The sequence below is a fragment of the Piliocolobus tephrosceles genome, chromosome 17 (genome assembly GCF_002776525.5).
Source record: "Piliocolobus tephrosceles isolate RC106 chromosome 17, ASM277652v3, whole genome shotgun sequence".
NCBI classification, from domain to species: Eukaryota; Metazoa; Chordata; class Mammalia; order Primates; family Cercopithecidae; genus Piliocolobus; species Piliocolobus tephrosceles.
This window is the reverse complement of record NC_045450.1, coordinates 10,116,150-10,136,567: the sequence shown is the minus strand read 5'-3', so window position 1 is coordinate 10,136,567 and position 20,418 is coordinate 10,116,150. Positions and strand designations below refer to the sequence as shown.

Here is a 20,418-nt window from a genome sequence, read left to right as displayed (position 1 = left end):
TAAGGACCAAGAGTTACCCTCTAAAAAGGTGTCTGCAAACAAGGTAGGTGACTTTCCCCCAGTGTGTCCAGGGGTGTGAGCCAATTCATGGGGCAAAATGATTAGGGCACCTCCTGGGTCTTGGAAGTGGTTTCCTTCTTGTAGCTCAATGTAACTGTGCCTGTGGTCGATGTCACTCAGAGTCAGGGGTAGGAGTGTGTGTGAGACAGCATAGTAGAGATTCCAATCTTTGTGGTTGCCCCACCCTTCTTGCTGTGGATTGCTGCTTTGACCAAGAATGTTGGACTGATTATATACAGTCCTCAGTCTGACATTTGACCTCTGTGGCTGGGTTTGAAAGGATAAGCTTGAATGTGGGCTTTTGAATTAGAATAGGATTTTTCAGTTAGCATTCTAGATACAGGGGCTGAAAAGATACCATGATGAGCTGAAGTTGGGGAGGATCAGGGGACACCTGTGGGAGAAGGACTACGTGGAGAAGGCTAGAGGGGAGTGGAAATAGGGGACCATGGGGCGGGGAAGTAGGGAGAGAATATGAAGGCTTCTGGTGGCAATCTGCATGTGTCCTTACAATAAACAGTTTCTCTTGAACTAACAGGAGTGGGTCTCTTTCCTTGACCATGTGGAAGACCTAATAGAAGAAAGGAGACAAAGAGATCACAGGTGTCTTCCAGAGAGAAGATCTGTTTTCCTGTGTGTTTTAATGTGGAATCTCTTTCTGGTCTGCTTACCCACTCTTTGTCCCCTGCATCCACCCCCCTTGTATATTTTTTCCTTAGTGAAAAAAAAAAAGAGATCATTTTAATACAGAGGTAAAATTCCAAGGCCTCCCCAGAAAACTGTTTAACAAATGAGGAAGCTAAGAAAAAGGGCCACTGGCTTTAAAGCCCGGTAGGGTTAAATAGGAGGAGGAGAACCGAGAAAGTTATAAAATGATAAATTGGTCAAGTTGGGGTGGGAACCTTAGGTTATATCAAGCTCTTTTAACCTGGCACTATGGACATTTTGAGCAGGAGAATTCTTTGCTGTGGGAGGGGCTTTTTTGTGCATTGTAAGACATATAGCAACATCCCTGGACTCTGTGCACTAAATGCCAGTAGCAGTCCATAGTTGTGACAACAACAAATGTGTCCAGCCATAGTCAAACATTCCCTGGTGGTAAAAATCTCCCCCAGTTGAATGTAAATTTGTTCAGACATTGTGGAAAGCAGTGTGATCATTCCTAAAAGAACTTAAAACAGAATTACCAATCAACCCAGCATCTCATTATGGAATATATACCCAAAGTAATATAAATAATTATATAAAGACATATGCATACATATGTTCGTTGAAGCATTATTCACAATAGCAAATACATGGAATCCACCTATATGCCCATCCATGGTAGACTGGATACAGAAAATCTGGTGTATATACACCATGGAATACTACACAGCCATAAAAAGAATGAACTCAAGTACTTTGCGGCAACATAAATAGAGCCAGAGGCCATTATCCTTAGCAAACTAACACAGGAACAGAAAACCAAATACTACCTGTTCTCAGTTACAAGTGGGAGCTAAACAGTGAGAACACAGGGACACACGGAGGGGAACAACAGACAAATAGTTCTAATTGAGGGCGGAGGGTGGGAGGAGGGAGAAGATAAAAAACTACCTGTCGGATACTGTGCATATTACCTGGGTGACAAAATAATCTGTACACCAAATCCTTGTGACATAGTTTACCTATAACCTGCACATGTACCCCGAACCTAAAATGAAAGTTAAAAAATAATCTTTCCCAGTTGAGAACTACGGGGTTGGACAAAAAGCCGCCTTCCTTCCTTTCTTGAATGAGGCTTTTCTTTGTTTGAATCTACTGATTATGAAGTGCTGTGGAGGCTACAGGGATGACTAAGGCACAGTCTCTTACCTGTATGAATTAACAGGTTCCTGGAAAATATTAAGCATGAAAACAACTGATCAAATAAAGCTGAAAAATACCTTCTTCTTGGTGTTGAGGAACAGCAAAGATATCCACCTGTGTCATGGGTAAAGCTCATTCAAATTCAAAGTGTAATGAGGATCTAACCTGAGGTTCCCACCCAACTTGATCAATTATTTTATAACTTTCTCCATCTTCCTCCTCCTACTGAACTCTACTGGGTTTTGAAGCCATTGGGCCTTTTTATTCTTAGCTTTGTAATTCAAAGGATAATGGTAGATGCTGTAATAAATAAGCCCTCAAGTATCAGTGGTATAACATAGTAGAAGTTTGCTTCCTGCTTATGTAATCATGTTCCTGGTTGGTCAACAGCTTTCCTATGGCCATGCAGTGATTCAGGGACCCAGATTTCTGTCATATTGTGGCTCTTCCAGTCCCACTAGATCTCACTGTCTTTTTTTTCCCAATCAGCAGGAAAAAAAGGAGAAAATATGTCCCTTTCTTAAGAGTCCTGGCCTTAATGTGACTTTGTTTATGCTGATCTTCCATTAGAAAGGACAATTGGGCCACTGACAATTTCCGATCAAGTAGAATAAATCAATATTGAATGGCTCATCTTGGGTCAAATTCTGTGACAGTCTCTGGTTATGAAAATTTACCATCAGGATCCTGTTCATGTAGGACACTTTCTTCAGCAGCAGGGAGACTTTTGCAGAATTCTCTTTCTGCACAGTTTAAGGTGCAGCTGGGAAAAGAACCCAAGTTTTTAGATACAGCAGTCTGTTTGCTACTTGCATCTTTTCTTCTACTCCATACCAGGACTGGAAGACACAGATTGTGCCTAATTTCTGTATCCTAAGTACCTACCAGAGGATTGGGCATGTAAAATATTTTCAGAAGGGATGAATGGATGAGAAATACTGTTCACAGGCTTAGAAGTGTACACTCAAGGAAGAGTTTACTTGTTAACCTGAAAATTGCAACACAGGTGCTTGTAGAGCTGTATCCACAGCAATATATTGATGTCGCAAGTATCAGGGCAGGAGAAACTACAGTTGCTGCATGGGGTGGTGTGGGGATGACGGTAGTTTCCTTTGTTAGCCAGAGATATAAGTGACAGAAGTCTAAATGAGAACCTCAAGCCAAATAGGGACATTTGTTTGATCAGGTAACTAAAAAGTTCAGGGTATCTGGCTTCTCGCAGGGCTGAATACAGATATATAACAGTGTCATCAGGAACGTCTTCCTGTATCTGGGCTCCACTTTCCTCTGTCAGACTCAGTCTTTGGCAGATTCTCCTTAGCCACAACAGATGTTTATCCTTCAGTTTGGCCACCTCAGAAGGAAGAGAGGCTCCAGAGAGTGTCCCAAGATTATCATTGGCTGGTCCAGTGCCATGTGCTCATCTCTGCATCCATCGCCATGGTCTCCCTCTCATTGTTCAGACCAGGTCACTTGTGCAGCATTAGCACAAGGGGTGCCCAGTCCACAGGGATAAAGAGGCAAGCAGGGATAATTCTTCAGTAAAAAACTAGAATAGCTGCTGGATGAGGAAAGATATTCTATGTTCACTATATTTCCATTCTCCTTATGGAGTGGACCTGTGCGTTTTTTATCTTAATACTCATTTACATTCTTCTGGTAATTGTATGTAATCAGTCTCTGTTAAGCCCTCTTCCCCAGCTGTAGCCTGTGAGCTTTTTGTAGAGATTCCTCCTGGTGCCAGAGGTATAGCATATGGTTCAGTCCTGGACCACTGGGGTCATTATATGCTCCTGGTCCCTGTGAACAGTTTGGGGATGGTTATCTCGTCCAGGAAGACTCAGTGAGGTGAAATGAGACTTTAGCTCAAACTTGAGTAAGAGAGATTGTTTTCAAAATTAACTTTTTATTATGATGATTTTCCAAAATGCATGAAAATAGAGGTAACTCTAATCATAAGCAGACATAACTCTCCTATACTCACCATCCAGCTTCAGCATTTATCAACTCAAGGACAATTTTATTTCATTTTATAACCACCCATAGTAGATTATTTTGGAGCAAATTCCCAACATCCTATCATTTCATCTCTATACTTTTCAATATGTTTCTCTAAAGATAAGAGCTCTTGGGGGAAAAGACTTAGTAGTTTCTATTAAAAGTGAATCTGAAAAGATGTAGGGAATAAAATCACTGCTACCATGTTGCTTCCTCTTGGAGCCAACAACTGGAGCCAACTGTGTGGCAGCAGAGCAGCAAGAAGGAGGAACACGAAATCCAGATGACAGATTTTGGGTCCTGAATTCACCTGTGCATGGAGTAAGCTTAACTATATTCCCTGTAGCTGTGTTGTTGATGCCCCACTCGTATCCTCTTGGCCCACCCTGTGGGTCACCTGAAGCTTAGATGGACAGTTCCCAACACAGTGATGACTTCTCACCTCAAGCACAGGCATCTCTCTGCCTAAGAACGTTCTCTGGCCATAAGATTGTGCTTGGCTCCTGCATTGGCAAACCTGAAGTGGCAGGGGATAAATAAATGCCCCCCAGAACTGTCTTTAACGATGAGGGATATAAGTTGGCATACCCTGGCTTCTTTGCTGCTCAGGGAGACAGTACTGAGTACTGAGGTGTGTCCTACACTGTTACTGGAGGGCCCCTGGTGGGCTTGAGTCCCCATTGTCCCCAACAGTAACCTTCCCATGAATTTCCCTGCCGCTGGCTTCTTTTCCTTTCCTGTCTTATTTTTCTACTTCCTCACCGTACTTCTGTGATCACCTCCCAACTAAACCATGTCCCCCTAGTTGCTTGCTTTAGGGTCTGCTGTAAAGTAAAACCTAACTGAAGTCATTCCCCTTTCCTTCGTTTTGTGTAAGCTTCCATGGTTCTATTTCTTTTTAAAAAAATTTTATTTTAAGTTACGGGATACATGTACAGAACGTGCAGGTTTGTTACCTAGGTAAACATTTGCCATGGTAGTTTGCTGCACCTGTCAACCCATCATCTAGGTATTAAGCCCCACATGCATTAGCTATTTATCTTGATGTTCTCCCTTCCCCACCCCCAACAGGCCTTGGTGTGTGTTGTTCCCCTCCCTGTGTCCATGGGTTCTCATTGTTCAGCTCTCACTTATGAGTGAGAACTTGTGGTTTTTGGTTTTCTGTTCCTATGTTGGTTTGCTGAGGATGATGGCTTCCAGCTTCATCCATGTCCCTGCAAAGACGTGATCTCATTCCTTTTTATGGCTGCATAGTATTCCATAATGTATATGTACCACATTTTCTTTACCCAGTCTATCATTGATGGGCATTTGGGTTGATTCCATGTCTTTGCTATTGTGGATAGTGCTGCAATAAACATACATGTGCATGTATCTTTATGACAAAATGGTTTATATTCCTTTAAGCATATACCCTGTAATGGGATTGCTGGGTCAAATGGTCTTTCTGGTTCTAGATCCTAGAGGAACCACTACACTGTCTTCCACAATGGTTGAACTAATTTACATTCCCATCAAGAGTGTAAAATGTTCATGGTTCTATTTCTGGTAATTCTTTTCTTTTTTTTTTTTAAAAAGTCCTGAGTAATTATGCTCCGTATTTCCATCCCCAGTATTTGCTTGAGAAATGAAATAATGAATACTTCTGGGAAATGGTGTCCCACGCCCCCATACCCCATTCACACAAAATGTTTTCAGCCTGAGAATCCAGTTACAGAAGCCAAGTTGGGTATCAGGAATATCTGGTTTGCACTAAATTTCACCTGCAGGATTATAAAATTCAAGTGTTGTTGCCTTGGGCACAACTGCTCTGCTGCGATAAGTAGAGTGGGTGCCCCAGCAGCCTGTCCTGTTGGTTTAGATAATGATCTACGGGGGTGGGGGGTGCAGGCCCCAGGGTGTGCATATGGAAGGATGCTCTGCTTACCCCCCTCCAGGTAGGTTTCTGGCATCTAAGACAAGGGAGGAGTGGGGACAACAAGGAGAGCTGTTGTCTCTTCCTGTTAAAGCATCTCTCCTACTACCTACAAATGAAAACATACAAACACTATGTCGATAGTAAAGCAAGTAACTTTAAAGAAGGCCCCCAGAAACACTTCACTAATTGGAGACCAGTTCTCCAGCATTTTGAAACCATAAGGAAATTACAAAGTAAGCTGAAAAAAAAAAACTTAGATCATGCAAAAGAGTGGTCAACAAAGTCCATGTACTCTACTCAAAGGAGAACCCTCTTCAGACTCTCTCTCCGGGCTAGTTTACTTTTACTTTATACACAATTGCTACAGAATGTCGAAAGCAGCACATTTTAAGCCGGGAAGGAACACACAGAGCAAGGACTGCCAACCCAAAAAATTAAATGAACCCAGACAATAATTTTAAACAAGTGAAAGAGGCTAGTCGATGGATCAATACCATGGGGGAACGTGGGTCTAGTGTTGATAGTTCTTCCATGTTTTCAGGAAGAAACTGAAAATTGGAATTTCAAAGTGAAATAGCCTTAGTTTTACATAGAAAATATCTAAACAAAAAATTTTAAACAGCATGCACACCTGGCACATCGGGGGCATGACTTTGCCCCATTAAATGAAGCATAAATTCTCTATTTTGCCAGTGTTCCTACTTGACTCATATAGGACACTTTAATTTGTGATTTTTTAGTTATTAGATCACTAGACTTTTGAGCACAGGCTTTGGGCTTTGTTTGCCTTCTTGGGAAATACTGTCAGAGAAATCGATGGGTTCATAACCTTTGGAAGAAGTCATTCTTGTTTTGGTTGAGTGGGCAGTGTTCTTAGCTACCCAAAACAAACTAGCTATTCACATCCTGGGATCGATGGGACTGGTGCCTGGGGGTTTCTGGGGACACAGAGGATACATCTTCCTCCTCCCTCTCTTGTGTTTACACAATCTGCTTTCAAAGGTTACGATTCCTCTGTGGGTGACTGGCCTACAGCATCTGCCTTGTTTGCTTGATTTGGTTCATCTCGTCCAGGCTGGCACCTTCGAGTCTGGGGTCTTTTTGGCTTGCCCACACATAATCTCTTGGGTGGATCAAAACCTCTTCAACTCTCGCTGTCTCCAAGCAGGTTCCCCTGTGGTGCTTTTCTAAGAGTGTTTAGCATTGGCATTGCTGCAGAGCACAGTCCCATTGTGTGGTTTTATGAAGGATTTGTTTTTTTTTTAATTTATTTTTTATTTTTATATCTTTAGGGGTAGAGTCTTGCTCTGTTGCCCAGGCTGGATTGCAGTGGCATGATCATAGCTCACTGCAGCGTCGAACTGTGGCTCAGACAATTTTTCCTGACTCCGCCTTTAGAGTAGCTGGGACTACAGGCACACACCACCATGCCTGGCTAATTAAATCTTTTTTTTTTTCTGTCTTCCTCTTTCTTTTATTTTTTTTGAACGAGGGTTTATGTTATCCAGGTTGGTCTTGAACTCTTTGCCCCAGCCTTCTGAGTAGCTGGGATTACATGCGTGAGCCACCATGCCCAACTAAGGTTAAAAATCTTTGTTGTTTTTTTTTTTTTTTTTTTGAGATGGAGTCTTGCTCTGTTACCCAGGCTGGAGGGCAGTGGCACAATCTCGTCTCACTGTAGTCTCCACCTCCCAGATTCATGCCATTCTCCTGCCTCAGCCTCCCCAGCAGCTGGGACAACAGGCGCATGCCACCACGCCTGACTAATTTTTTTGTATTTTTAGTAGAGACGGGGTTTCACTGTGTTAGCCGGGATGGTCTTGATCTCCTGACCTTGTGATCTGCCCACCTCTGCCTCCCAAAGTGCTGGGATTATAGGCGTGAGCCACCGTGCAGGGCTAAGGCTAAAAATCTTAAGATACCCTTCAAGACTCTACTCCTCAAGGTCATGAAATAGTCTTTTACATAAAAAGCTAATTTACCATAAAAGTGTATAGCTAGGTATAAAACATATATTTAAATCATTAATTAATAACTCCAAGAAATGCAAGAAACAAAAACATTGAGTTTTTCTGTTTTATTTTTGCTTATCAAATAAGAAAACTATAAGAGAAGAATAACATACAGAAAACAGTTCACTCTGCCTATACTGCCAATGGGTATATATTAGTACAACCTTTCCAAAAATAATATGGCAGTATATACTCAAAACCTTTTTTGTGTGGAGCTTTTGACCTAGGAATCTATGTCTACATTTAATGAAGTTAATTCAAGGAAACTAATTATGGGTGGACCCCCAAAATTATGCAAAGGGTTTTCATCAGTGTTAGTAGCAATAGAGGCCAACTGGGAACAATTTAAATGTCAAGAAACTACTGAATGATCAAATGTATTATGGTACACCATTGTACGATGAAGTATTATGCAACCATTATAGATCATGTTATAGAAGAATTTTTAATGAATCTGGAAAGGAGTCACAATATTTTTTTGACCTTTCTTTATTATGAAAAATTTCCCCCAAAATAAAAAAACCCATAAATTGGAAAAAAAATAGTCTTTTAAATTTGTTAAAAATAATGCTGAGTATATATTATTTTCATCTGGTCCCAAGAGTGTTATATGATAATTGTTTTAGAAATACAGAATAAAATTAAAATTATAAATAAAGCTGTCACACATATTAATAATGGCATTTTCCCCTTTATTTCCTTCTCCATATATATATATGTGTGTGTGCATTGATGTGCATGTGTATGTATGTATGTGTATGTATATAAGTACATAAGATATAAATATATTCACACATATTTGTAATTGCACACAATTTATACATGCAGTAGTATATAAACTGCATGTTTCACTTACTATCAAAATCTCTGGAAGCATAATTTTTATTTATTCCGATTATTTAATACGCAGTGACGCAACTATGATCCCAAAATGTGCTAAGTTAAAGCCTTCATCCAGTCTGTCACTGATGGACATTTGGGTTGATTCCAAGTCTTTGCTATTGTGAATAGTGCCGCAATAAACATACGTGTGCATGTGTCTTTGTAGTAGCATAATTTATAATCCTTTGGGTATATACCCAGTAGTGGGATGGCTGGGTCATATGGTACATCTAGTTCTAGATCCTTGAGGAATCGCCATACTGTTTTCCATAATGGTTGAACTAGTTTACAATCCCACCAACAGTGTAAAATGTGGCACATATACACCATGGAATACTATGCAGCCATAAAAAAGAATGAGTTTGCATCCTTTGTAGGGACATGGATGCAGCTGGAAACCATCATTCTTAGCAAACTATCACAAGAAGAGAAAACCAAACACCGCATGTTCTCACTCATAGGTGGGAACTGAACAATGAGCTCACTTGGACTCGGGAAGGGGAACATCACACACTGGGGCCTATCATGGGGAGGGGGGAGGGGGGAGGGATTGCATTGGGGAGTTATACCTGATATAAATGATGAATTGATGGGTGCTGACGAGTTGATGGGTGCAGCACACCAACATGGCACATGTATACATATGTAACAAACCTGCACGATATGCACATGTACCCTAGAACTTAACGTATAATTAAAAAAAAAAAAAAAAAAAAGCCTTCAGCTGCAGCTGAGGAGAGGGCAGGAACGGTATAAGGGGACAGTGGTGAGTCAGGAATGATGGGCAGGTGGCCATGACCAGGGCAGCCTCCTTCCCAGGGCCAAGGACAGAGGAATGGCCTGAGGAGCAGGACCCAAGGCCAGCCCAGGGCTGGGGAAGGGGCAGAGACCTCCCCTTGGCCTAGGTCAGGAGCTCAGGAGTATCACATGGCTGAGGGGGCAGCAGCCTGGGAAGGGCCAGAGGCAGGGAAACCATTTCCTAGGGGGTTGGGGGCAGGGAGGTGCCCTGCAGGAGAAGCCAGGAGGGGCTGCCTGTCCCTGGGGTGGGGGCCATGCTGGAGCATGCTGCAGCAAGAAAGACCTGAGGCAGGTGCAGGGCCTGATAGCCCAGCTGGCTGGGCTGGGGGGTGCTTCCAGGCAGCCTGGCCCAGGGAGCAGTCCTGACTCTGCAGGGGATGCCCAGCGAGGGGCCACAGAGCCCTCAGGACCTCTCTTCTCTCCTTGGAAAGGAGCTGGGGAACCCATAGTGCAAATCTGTGGACCACTCAGTTATGGAGAGAGGCTGTGCCTGAAGGTGGACACTGGGGTGTGCCCCCTCCACCACTTCAGCCTCCACTGCTGTCCTTAGTACAGCTGCTTCTGGAAAGAGTGCAGGCCGAGGACGCCACACTTCCATCTGGGCTGACATGGTCCGCTTCTGATACTTGAGCTCTCCTAAGTACATCACGGACCGAAGGACAGACAGGCTGTGGGCCCTGACATCCTGGCAGCTGTGCTGGATGCCTGCTATGAGGTAGGGCACGAACTTCTGAATGGACCCTTTGTCCTGGATGGAGCCCAAGACATCCTGCACGATCTTTACCTTACCTTCCTCGCTGAAGTATCGTTTCTGGCTGCTGCTGCTCTTCTCCATGGCGTCCAGCAAGCTCATGCCCCGGTACTTCTTGAGCTGTGCCCCATCTGAGAAGTACTCACCAGGGGCCTCCATGGTGGCAGCCATCAGGGTGCCCATCATCACTGGAGGCTCCAAGGGCCGGGGCCTTGACCACGTGCCCCCCGGTCTGGATGCCGCATCGGCTATGATGGACACACCGAAGTGCTGGGCATACTCGGCCACCTTATACACAGCAGTGTCCTGGGGCCGACTGCAAGCCATCACTTCCTGGGTGATGCAGATGGAGCCACAGCCCCTGCCCACGTGCAGTCCCTCCACACCAGCATCAATCAGATTCTTGGCCTGGGCTGCTGTCACCGCAGTCCTCCCAATCATCTGGAGGTGGGGGGTACTTCTGTTTGATGTAATGCACCATGGTGATTTGATACACCGAGTTCCCTTGGGAGGAGTCCAAGACTATGACGTTGACGCCTACCCAGGTGAGCAGGTCCAGGCGGTATTTGTCATCCTCATGGGTGCTCACAGCTGCCCAGTGCAGCAGCTGCTTGTGGGAATCCTTGGAGATCAGAGGGTAGTCTCGGTTCTTCAGGTTGGTGTGGGCGATGATGGCCACGAGCTCATGGCGATCATTGACTATAGGCAGCTTCCCTTTCTTGCTACGCTGAAGGATCTCATTTGCCTCTTTCAATGTCACACCTGCTGGAGCCACCATTGGCTTGATCCTTGGCTTCTTCACCTCACTGAGGAGGGTGATGTGGTCCTTCTCAGCAAGAAAGTCGATGTCTTGGGAGGTGACAGTGCCCACCAACTTGCTGCCCATGGTGCCCATCTCAGTGATGGGAATGCCAGAGAAGCCATGCCGGATCGTGGCCTCCAGCTCATCACCCACAGTGTGTGAGGGGCTCAGCACCACCGTGTCTGTGATGAAGCCCTGTTCAAACTTCTTGACCTTATGTACCTCGTTGGCCTGAAACCCTGGGGTACAGCTGTGGTGAATGGAACCAGTACCTCCCATCAGAGCCATTGCTATGGCCGTGTCGGCCTCTGTCTCAGTGTCCATGGGGGGAGATCAGCGGTGTCTTCAGCATGATCTTCTGGGTCAGGGCTGAGGTCAGGTCTACATCATCAGCTATGAAGTCTATGAACCCTGGGAGAATCAGGAAGTCATTGTGGGTGAGGCCATAGGTGCTGACGAAGAACTGCTGCGTGGTGAGCCGGTCCTCAGGCACGTAGCTGGTGCCACAGCTGGTCAGGTAGTCCGCCATGCTGCTGCGAGGCCCTGCGACTCGACATAAACCCCCACGCGGCTGCCGCCTTCGCTGCTGCTGCTGACGCTGCGGGCCAGGGGACTGTAATCATATTTTTAATGCCCATGTAAGGTCAAATCATAATGATGCTTATTTAACCACTTAGTGTTGGATGCCTTGGTCACTTTCATGGAAACTTTTACTAATATAAATAACACTGTGGTAAACATCTCTGTGCATAAACCTTTATATTTACTGTTATTTTCTCAGCAGAGATTGCTTTTAGAAATGGAATTGAACTAATCCCTTGAAAGCCTCCAGACTGTCTCATTTCAATCAGTTCTTTTAGGAGCTGAAGAAAGAGTATTCTTAACTCCACTTAATTGATGAAGCTGATACACTAGTTTTTTCTTGATTTTTTTTCTTCTCTGAAGTAATTAGGTTAAGAAAGGTTAGTTTAACACATACATCCCTGAATAGCAGAAACTTAATCCACAACAGATGTACTTCTTACTCATCTGAAGTCGAATGTGGATGTTTGCATTCAGAGGGTGGCCCTCTGACAAGGGTCGATTCAAGGGCTCACCTCCTTTCATCTTTTGGCTCTGCCACCTTCAACATGTGGCTTTTAAGGCCACTGAGTTCATCTGCATTGAGCTGTAAAAGGAGTGGAGCCTGGGAGGTTTTTTATGGACTAAATATTCCCAGGAGGAAAAGGGAGTAGGATTTACGATCACTTATCCAGATCCTGCTATACAATTTCTCCTTATCTCATACTTGTAATCCATCAGCAAATCCTGTTGCTATTATCTTCGAAATATCCCTTGACTCACCCACCTTTCTCCCTCTCCCATGCACTCCCCCAGTCCTGGCTGGTGCCATCACTCCCCTGGATCACTGCAATAGCTTCCTTACTCTCTTCCACTTTGCCCTTGCTTCTCCATATTCTGTTAGTAAATCTTTATTAAAACAAACAGTCCCATGACATTCCCCAGGTAAAAACCATGTAATAACGTCCATTAGAATTTGTTAAAAAATCCAAACTATTTACCAATCCAAACTATGAGGTCCTGTGTGATCTAGCCTTGTCTATTCTCTAATCTCATCCATTACTACGTACCCCTAACTCGTTAAATGCTATTCCAGATGGTCTCCATTCACCTTTTCAAATTTGCCAAGCTCTTTTTTACCCTGTAACCGCTGAGTGTGCCACTCCCTTTGCCCAAAACTTTCTTCTTGTTCTTCACTTGACAGGTTATTTCAGTTTTTATTTAAAATTCTTTTTATTTAAAAAATTATTTTTATTTTTTGTGGGTACATAGTAGGTGTATATATTTATGGTGTACATGAGGTATTTTAATACAGGCATATAATGTGAAATGATGACATCATGGAGAATGAGATGTCCATCCCCTTGAGCATTTATCCTTTGTATTACAAACAATCCAATTATGTATTTTTTGTTATTTAAAAATGTACACTTAATTCATTATTGACTATAGTCACCCTGTTGTGCTATTAAATAGTAGGTCTTATTCATTCTTCCTTTTCTTTTTTGTAGTCTGTTTATTTCTTGTTCTTTGGATTTCAGCCTACCTTCATGGTGTGAACCCACTTGGTTGTAATGCATTGCCTTTTGATGTATTTTTCTATTTGATCTCATATTTTGTGGGGCACTTTTGCATGTATGTTTGCGAGGAAAGTTGGTCTAGAGTTTTCTTATAATGGCTTGCTCCAGTTTTGGAATCAGGGTAATACTATCATCCTTACATGAGTTGGGAAGTATTCCCTCCTGAACACTAGTTTCTGAAATAATTTGTGTAGGACTCTTTTTTTTTTCTTTAAATGTTTGATAGAGTGCAGCAAAGAAGACATCTGGGCCTGAAGTTTACTTTGTGGGAGGGTTTTAAACTATGGGTTCATTTTCTTTAATTGATATAGGGTTGTTGAAGGTTTCTTTTTTTTTTTTTGAAAAAGCTTTGGTAATTTGTATCTTTCCAGGAATTTGTCCATTTCATCTAGGTTGTCAAATTTATAGGCATAAAGGTTTTTTAATCCTTTTAATATCTGAAAGGTCTGTAGTAATGTACCAGACTTTATTTCTGATAGTCTCTTTTTCTTCTTGATCAGTCTACCTAGATTTATCATTTTTATTTTATTTTTTAAAAGACAATCAGCTTTGGGTTTCATTAGTTTTCTGTTATTTCTTAATTAGCTTCTCAGCCTGAATGTCTCCTCCAAAAGGATGTTTCCCGACAGTTCTATTTCAGGTGGCTTCCCCTTTCTCTTGCCTTCTCCTCTGATTGTTTTCTACCTCAGGTCTATGTGTAATTATTTTTATTATGTGTTATGTGCTTTTTTGCTTCTATGTTACTTGCAGATATTGGAGAATAGTAATAAGTCTGCCCAACATGGTAATGTGCCTGGTGCATTTCCAAGAACATATATGGTGGTTTTCAAGTATGCTAGCAGAGCAGTATCTATAGTGGTTAGGAGGCTAGGGTCTAGAGTTGGCTCATCTCAGCTTGAATCCTGGCTACACCATACACTAAATGTGACCCTGAACATGTGTGACCGTGAACACAAATTCTGATCCCTTCTAAGATGAGGGCTGTGCAACATGGCAGCTGTGATCAGGAGGCCTGGGATTTTAGTTCTGGCTCTGTTACCTGTCAGCTGTGTGATTCTTGAGGCAATTACTTCTCTGAGACCCAGTGATATGGTTTGGCTGTGTCCCCACTCAAATCTCATCTTGAATTGTAACTCCCACAACTCCCCCATGTTGTGGGAGGGACCCAGTGGGAGGTAATTGAATCATGGGGGTGGGTCTTTCTTATGCTGTTCTCACAATAGTGAATAAGTCTCATGAGATCCAATGGTTTCAAAAAGAGGAATTCCCCTGCGCAAGCTCTCCCTCTTTGCCTGCTGCCATCCATGTAAGATGTGACTTGCTCCTCCTTGCTTTCCACCATGATTGTGAGGCCTTCCCAGCCATGTGGAACTGTAAGTCCATTAAACCTCTCTTTCTTCCCAGTTTCAGTTATATCTTTATCAGCAGCATGAAAAGGGACTAATACACCCAATTTTCTCTTCTTTAAAATGATTTGATGCAAGGACTACCTAATCATGGGATTACTGGGAGGAATTGGATAAGACAGACATGAGTAGGATCTAGCCCAGGGTTGGCCTGTTGCATATGAGGCATTCCCTCAAACTCTCCTTTCCCAGAACTTCAGCTCTCCTCACCAGAGGATAAGCATCACTGTAGCAGACACTTTGCATGTTTTGTGCACCTCTGTACCCCCACTGCCTTGATCAGTGTGGTCAGACAGGCACTGAAAAATGCCTGTGAAATGGATTCTTTTTGTTGCTTATTAAATCTGCAACCATGAGTTCAGTGTCCTGAAGCTCAGCAGGGCAACAGTGGCTTCAACAATCTGACCCTTGCTTGTCTCAGGTGAGCTGCTCCTTTTCCTTTCGGGAATCTTCTAAACTGCTAGGATTCCCAGGAGGAGGACGGGACATTTAGGGATGTTGCAAACCCCAACAGAATATCAGTTTCCTTCACAGAAGTGTGTCTACCTTCCTTCAACCCTGGTTTGCAAATTCCAGACATGACACTGTGCTATTTGCTAACTTGGCCTGGCAAGAGCACAGGTGTTTATTCAAAGGCTGCAGGACTCCATGATAGAGAGTAGCAACAGAACCCACAGGATTCTGTAAGTACTCCTCATGCAACTACCTGCAGTGGATTTAAAGTCAGCTCAGGGCAGTTTCAATACCAGAGTTGGAGGAAAGAGGCTGTGTGTACATTGTCCTCTGCAGATTGCTGCTGTTGTTTATACCTTGTGGTTTCCTTTGGTGGAGACAAATCCACCCTGCTTTTCTCATCCACCTTCCTACACAAATATATCTTGTTATCTAGTGCTGAAACAGGGCATGGAAACAGGGGCTGGGTCTAGTGCTGAGATCTTCTGCTTAGCTCTTCCAAATACAGGAAGAACTTCCCTGTGTATGGTTAGGACTGAAGTACACGTGCTTGGTTCAGCATTCGTTCAATCAACAGGAAATCCAGTCGTCATCCCTAGCCCTCCATTTCTTTCTTTGTCTCACTTCATGGTATCCCTTAGGGGTAAAGATTTCTGAAATCAAAGCCAGCTGAGCTGGGTTCAAATCTCCACATGTCCATTTATGAGATGAACATCATGTCTTCTGATTCATTTGTCTTAGTTTCTGCCTCTGCAAATGGAGATAACGGCAATGTCTACTCTGGCATGTTCTCAGGAGGGTGAAATAACACCCAGGCTTGCTGCTCATTGTACAACCTAGCTTTCCTACCTTCCTTTTCTCCCTTCGTGAATCCCCCCATGTCCTGCTCTACCTGTTGCCTTTCTGTTCATAAGAGTATTTTGAATTCCTGCCTTATTCTCCTTCTCTAGAAGTGAAGGAGCTGACTTCCCGAAAGTCCATGGAATGCCATTTTACTTCGTTAGAAAAAAAATCACATTTCCTCATGTGCATTCTCATCTATCCATTCAACGGACATCATCGGAGCACCTTCTGGGGGTCAGACCACTTCCAGCTACTAGGGATTCAGAGACAAACTAGTGGCCGGGCACAGTGGCTCAAGCCTGTAATCCCAGTACTTGGGGAGGCTGAGACGGGCGGATCACTTGGTCAGGAGATCGAGACCATCCTGGCTAACATGGTGAAACCCCGTCTCTACTAAAAAATACAAAAAAACTAGCCAGACGAGGTGGCGGGCGCCTGTAGTCCCAGCTACTCGGGAGGCTGAGGCAGGAGAATGGCGTAAACCCGGGAGGCGGAGCTGCGGAGCTTGCAGTGAGCTGAGATCCGGCCACTGCACTCCAGCCTGGGCGACAAAGTGAGCTCCTAAATAAAAAAAAAAAGACAAACAAGTCATGCTGTCTCTCTTCAAGGGACTTAGAATCATCCCCAGAGGAGGATGCTGTGAACAACCTCAAGTGTGATGCTGTGGCCAGCTTGGTTGTACTAGGGTGGTGGGATTTGGGAGCTTTTTCTTATTTTTCTTTATTTATTTTAAATTTTTTTAATTAAAAAATTTTTAAATAGAGACAATATCTCACTGTATTGTCCAGGTTGGTCTCGAATTCCTGGTCTCAAGCTGCCCTCCCTCCTCAGTCTCCCAAAGTGCTAGGATTACAGATGTGAGCCACTGTGCCAGGCCACTTTTTCTTATGTTTAATTTAAAAAAGAATTTCAACAGGATTAAAAAGAAAGTAAAAAAAAAAAAAGAAAAAAGAAAAAAAAAAACCCCCAAACAAAAAAAAACCCACCTCTTTCATGAATTTCTTTTCTAAGAATGGTCATCATAGTGGATATTTCAAATGGGGGAGTATGCATGCCTCATTTTATCCAAGTTTCTCACAGTGCTTGGGAGTAAGTCTTTTTTTGCACACAGTTCCATACATGAAAGGTGGCTGTGCAGAAAACTTCTTTTAACATGGCTGGCTATACTGTACATATGTCTATACACATGTATGCATGTATGTGCATTGTCTATACACATATGCATGTATGTGCATTGCATATGTGCATATGCATACCTTTGTGTATATATATATATATGCATATATTTTATTTTGCTTTATTTAGAATTATTATTTTTGGAGATAGAGTCTTGCGTTTTCACCTAGGCTGGAGTGCAGTGGCACGATGTTAGCTCCCTGCAACCTCCGCCTCCTGGGTTTAAGCCAGTCTCCTGCCTCAGCCTCCTGAGTAGCTGAGATTACACGTGCGTGCCACCAAGCCCAGCTAATTTTCCTGTTTTTAGCAGAGATGGGGTTTCACCATGTTGGCCAGGCTGATCTCAAACTCCTAACCTCAGGAGATCTGCCCACCTCAACTCAGCCTCCTAAAGTGCTGGAATTACAGGTATGAGCCACCATGCCCAGCCTTATTTAGAATTTCATAGGGAATTCTTATGTTATTAAAACTAAGGCTTATAAGGGCTGCCAAATGGCCTGCCATATGGCTGGTCTCAAATGCATTTAAACACCCCCTCCCCCATTGATTTTTTTTTTACATGGTTTTCTTATATTTGAAAGTTAGTATCTTTGTTAAACATTGGGCCAGCTGCTTCTACCGCCCAGGAGACCCAGGCAACACCTCAAAAGTCCACAGCTCTCTTGGCCCTGATGTGACTGTTCTATTTCCCAGCTCATTTTTCTGTATCTGCGGAAAGACACAGTGCAAACTGTTGGGAGGTTTTTGTCAGCTTCATTAAAGGGCAAGGATTTTCCTCTCTGGGGCACTGGCTTCGTGTTTCAATGGTTGTGGTCAGCATTGCTGGGTGAGGATCCTTAGGCTTTTTGTCAGGGGTTCAGGGCCTTCTGGCTTCTCCAGGCTTCCGTCTCTAGAGGAGACTCGGGATGAACTCTGAATTCTTCTAGACCACAGCTACCAACTCAGCTCCAGACCCAGAGCGGCACTGCTTTAATCTTGGCAAAGAAGACTAAAGACTTTTTTGTGTAACTAATTAAAAGTTTGCTTCAGGCTTCTTTCATTTTATGCCTCTGCTGTGCTCTTATAACGTTTAGCACCTCCCCTGTTGTCATATCATTTATCATATTGTGGAGTTTCAGGTATTTTATTTTGGTTTTCCTGTCAGTGTTCCTCCTAGACTCTGCACTCACGAGGGACGTAGAAACCTGACCTGTTTCTCCTCATACCCCTGCTGTCGACCGCAGCCCCTGCACACGGTGGGGTCTACAATGTTGATGGGAGCCAAGGGATTGTTTTAGTGATTTTTAAGGCTGGATATTTATTTATTTTTAGGTATGTTTTGCACTTTTCCTCTAGGGAATTAGGACTCAGTACGGAAACTTGGCATTGTCATGTGGGCACCCTGGAGAATCCAATAATTGGAAAAAATAAAAATGCACACGGAGAACACCATTCCTTCCCATAGCCAGGTAAAATTGTGCTCATGCAAGCTTCCCACTTGTGAGAGTGCTTTTAATCTAATCAGATGTAAAGCCAGAGGCAGAGGGGAATGAATATAACTTACATATTGACTTTTTTTTTTTTTTTTTTTTGAGAGGGAGTCTCGCTGTGTCGCCCAGGCTGGAGTGCAGTGGCCGGATCTCAGCTCACTGCAAGCTCTACCTCCTGGGTTTACGCCATTCTCCTGCCTCAGGTGCCCACCACCTCACCCGGCTAGTTTTTTGTATGTTTTAGTAGAGACAGGGTTTCACCGTGTTAGCCAAGATGGTCTCGATCTCCTGACCTCGTGATCTGCCGCCTCGGCCTCCCAAAGTGCTGGGACATATTGATTATTAAGTCATTTATTCTAGTAGTATTTGTTGGAGTCTTACGATACTCATTCCTCAAAGTGGCCGCCCTCTAGGGCATGGTACCACCATCCTCCCAGATGCCGAGGCTAAACTTCTTGCTACTGCCATTTTCCTCACACCCCTCACCTTGTGACTACACCTCCTACATAGTATTCATATCCATCCACTTTTCTCTTTTCTCTACTGGCCCAAGTCCTTCTAATCTCTTACCTGGACAGGTTCAATAACAGATGAACAGATAACAGAATGAATACATCGAACAGTTTCTTCAAACTGGTTTGTGTTAAGAGAAATAGCATTTATATTTTTATTTAGTCCTAGAGAAAAAATAATAACCCTTTACATCTGCCTACTCTCGTTTTCACAGTCCCTTCACAGATATTGTATCTTTGGCTACGCTCATGTGTAGGTTCTGTATTTTAAGAAGAACATTGATAAACTAGGCTTGTTAAACGGAACATGACTAAGGGAGGTACAGGCGCTAGAAGTGATTCCTGAATAACGTCAACGAAAGGATAAATGTTTGCATTTCTGAGAGTGGAGAGAAATGGGGAAGTGAGAGGGGTGAGTAGATAGTTATACTCAATTATTTGAAGGGCTTCCATCTTGAACACAGAGCAGATACATTCCATGGTGCTCTAGAATCTAAGGGAAGATGTAGAGCCTGTAGAGACAGAATCTGCCTCCAAAAAGTATGTGGAAGAGCTATGAGCTGGCAAATTAAGTCTAGAGTTCTGTCATTAGAGGTAGTCGGCAGAGTAAACATGTTGGGGGCGGGGATTCTGGCATACATATGGACTCTAGTTTTGTAGATTCTGTGAGGTTATTAGGACTTCTGGCGATATTCTTATCTATAGATGGGTATTGCTTCAGCCGCCTAAACCCGTATCTCCCTGTACCCTCAAAACATTCAAGAGCCATGGCCGTAAAACTTCAAGAAGATGAAATATTTTGGGGATTAGTAATACCGTTGATGGTTAGAGTTATATGTGGCTGTGGTTGTTCTTGTATCTATTCTGGTCTCATTTAAGATGTCTGTCTTTGGACAAGTTTACATTTTCCCATCTTCACTTTCTTTGTCCTTAAAGAAAAGTTGCAGTTTGCTCTGCAAAATGTCTGCAAATTGCTTCCCAACTTGTGCGAGGAAAGCCCTTCCCCCATCCCCAGGTGTGTTGTTTGTTTCAGTGATGGTGATTCAGAGGCTGTGATATATCGGCTTACCTGGTTTGGGTGTCAGCTTTCTCACAACTAGATGTATGTCTTTGGACAAGTTTACATTTTCCCATCTTCACTTTCTTTGTTTAAAAAAGAAGTTGCTGTTGCTGCTGATAGTATCTACTCCACATAGTTGAGAGTGGGTCTCCTGTTAGAGAAAATAAAAGAAATTGCTATATTAGCATCTTCCCAGCTAGTCTTTGAACTTCTTGATGTCAAGGATCATTCATTCTTTTCTTCTAGTGCTTACCATAGGGGATGGCACAGAGTAGACAATAGATGC

General features: G+C 43.3%; 1 protein-coding gene and 1 pseudogene across 3 annotated transcripts in view; one reads left to right on the top strand and one right to left on the bottom strand.

The window, feature by feature from the left end:
• GRIN2A (glutamate ionotropic receptor NMDA type subunit 2A) overlaps positions 1-20,418 on the top strand; it is a 427,129-nt gene that overhangs the window by 61,231 nt on the left and 345,480 nt on the right. The window lies entirely within an intron of this gene.
• Positions 10,066-11,604, bottom strand: LOC111534185 (annotated as a pseudogene).